The sequence below is a fragment of the Chaetura pelagica genome, unplaced genomic scaffold (genome assembly GCF_000747805.2).
Source record: "Chaetura pelagica isolate M959 unplaced genomic scaffold, ChaPel_1.0 scaffold363, whole genome shotgun sequence".
NCBI lineage: Eukaryota > Metazoa > Chordata > Aves > Apodiformes > Apodidae > Chaetura > Chaetura pelagica.
In genome coordinates, this window is record NW_009952720.1 from 411,250 (window position 1) to 414,317 (window position 3,068).

Below are 3,068 nucleotides of genomic sequence, written 5' to 3' on the forward strand. Positions count from 1 at the left end.
TGCTGGGGGGTGGCCAGAAGAAGCAGCAGCTTCTCAGGGAGGTGTAAACACCCCATCCTGGATGTCCCTGCAGCGGCTGCTGCCACAGGGGATTGGGAATGTCTGGCAGTGACCCCACACCCCTCAGTGAGCAGGGGACTTGGCTGGTGCTCTGCTCTTGCCCCTGTGGGTGCTGAGGTTGCCCAGGGATGCCCTGGGCCTCCTGGGCTGGGCTGTGCCCTGGCAAGGGGGCTGCCTGCCCATCCCACCTTCAGGGGAACCCCCCACCCCACCCTCTTGCACACAGGGAACGTGCAGCTCCCCAGGGACATCCCCAGTGTCTTCCCTACCCACCAGGCAGTGCACAAGCCTCACCCTCAGCACACCCTGCAAGCTGCTCACACACAGCACCCCTCATCCCTCCCATCCATCCAAATCCAAAGGACTCCCCAGGGTCCCTCTGTGCTTCTTGCCCGCCCTTCCTGCAGGAATCATGTAAATTAATGGTGCAAGTCAGAAGGGACCTTAAAGATCATCTAGTTCCAAGCCTGCCACAGGCAGGGACAACTCCCACCAGGTCAGGTTGCTCCAAGCCCCATCCAACCCAGCCTTGGACACTTCCAGGAATGGGGCAGCCACGACTGCTCCAGCTGGCATCACAAGACACCCCATGATACTCTTCCCCTGTCCATCCCCACCACCCAGAAACCTGCTCTGCAAACAACAGCCCTGCCCCACACATCTGCTGAGCAGCAGCCAGGCACACTCAGGGTAGCTGAAAAGAAAAAAAACAATAAGAAAATGTTTTAAGAGCCCTTAATCACATCAATCCTGAGCTCCTTTGGCCGAGGGCTCCTCCCTGGGTGCAGCCTCACCACAGACTGCCCCACTCTCTGCTTGGCCATGAGGCTCCCCTTTTTGACCCAGGATCTCACACATGCATTGCCAGGAACCCCCAGACCAGCCAGGTGAGGAAGAGGAAGGATTGGGCCCTCTGCAGCAAGATAACACAGGAACATCTGCAGAAACGTTGTGGGATCATGTCCCCAACCTCAGCCAGACACCCAGAGCCCACCAGCTCACCATGGTGCCCACCTGCTGCATCTCTAACTTGGCTCCTACAATTAGCCTTACAACAGACATGGGTGTAGCTGGGGGGGTTTCAGCAAGGCCCCCAGCTCTGCCACCAACACACTGCAAGGACAGAGTGGAGCAGGGGTGGGCAGATCCCTCTCAAAATGCCCCTCAGGCCACCAGCAAGCCAAGCCAGAGGGACCCTGGGCTTTCATTCTGGGCAGCAAGGAGGCCACGCCAGCCACTGACTAATTGCAGTCCTTCCAGTTAATTCCAGGTGAGACACTATCCTAAACGAATCGATGATGATTTGTGGCTCGTCCCCTTTGCCACCTCCTCCTCCTCCTCCCCACCACCAGCGTGGCAGCAGAAGCAATGCCACTCTTCCCACCTTTCAACCCTTTAAGCTGCTCTTAATTAAGCTCAAGGCTGGGCTGATCGCCAGGAACAGCTCCTGAGCCCTGCAGAGCTCCTGCCTCTGCTTCCCCCCAACCCTGGCCCTCCCACCCCTCTCCCACCCCCCCTGAGCTTCTGCCCATCCCTCCCCCCAGCCCAGATCATCAGGCTGGTACCCAGAGGCCAGGGAGGATGGGGAAGGCTGGACCCAGCGCTCCCAGCACCCCAGAGACACCACGCCAGGTGCCAGTGGTCAAGAGGGTGGAAGGCAGCCTTCCTCCCATCCTCTGGAAGCAGGGATGTGCACCTTACCTGGAAAGCTCACCCAGGGCCACGGGCAATTCCCCTGCACCCAGGGCTCACCCTCAGCTCTGCTCTATCTCCTCTGCTGCAGGATGACCCCGCTGGGAGCCTCTCCTGCTCAGACAGTGCTAAGGGATGGGATATTTATGAGAAAGCAGCTCCTTAAGAGAAGATGGAAAGCGAAAAAAAAAAAAAAAAAAGAAAAGAAGTCCCTGGCCGTGCCAGGAGATGCAGGCACCGTTTCCCAGGATGTTTATTGCAGTTCCCATCTCGACCCTCACCCCAGCGCTGCCGGGCTGGGTGAGTCAGGGGGAAGCGGGGCTGGTGCCCGCATGATTCAACGTGGCACAGAGATTTCAGAGCCAGCCACGGTGGGCTTGAGATTAGGAGGGTTGTGTTCTTTTCTTTGTGAATGAAGGCAACCCGAGAAGGCAGCCAGCACCAGGAGGGTGTCTGGGTTTCACACAGACAGGCTGAACCCCCCACCTTCTCCTCGCTCTGACTGCCACCCAAACCTGCTCCTGGCTTCTTCTTCTCCCCCTCCCGGCTTCTTTTCCCCCTCCCGGCTTCTTCTCCCCCTCCCAGCCCTGCAGGGCAGGGCATCGCATCACCACAGACACCGGGCTACCCCTTTCTTTTCCCCAGGGGAGCCCCCCCCACCCCAATAAATATCCCCTTCCCCGCAGGGTCAGGGCTGCCGCTCCGGCATTGCCATCTAGTGGCTGCTGCCCCATCCCTGCAGCCCCCCCGAAACCTGCAGGTGGGGGGGGGGGGAACCCCGAGACAGCCCCTGGACCTGCCCTTCCCTCCCCCTGCACCCACTGGGGTGCTGGGAAGCAGATGCACAAAGTCCCCCCACTCCAGCTGCAGCATCCCTCGGCACTGCCCTCCTGCCACTCGGAGCAGGCTCACCCCCCCAAATTCCCTACCTATGCGTGGCTGGGCACAAGGAATGTTGACAAAAGCATCCTCTGCCCAGCCCTGGGATGCTCAGAAAGCTGGAGGCTGCTCCTCGTTCTCAGGGGCATCATCAGGGCAGGGGAATGATCACTCAAGCAGCCCGGGCAGGTTCTGGAGAGTGGACACAAGCTCTGCCTTCAGTGACTGATATTCCCAGTGACTGATATTCCCAGAAGCTCTGATGAGCTGCACTCATCTTCGAAAGTGGCTTTTGGCATCCTTATGCAATTTTTTTTTTTAAAGAAAGCTTTACCTATGCTAAAAGGGAAATAAATAACTAAATCTCAGCATCCAACGGGAATGGTCTCGGTGCTCTGGCCAAGTTTCAAGCAGGGACTGGGTGGCTGTGACTCAGA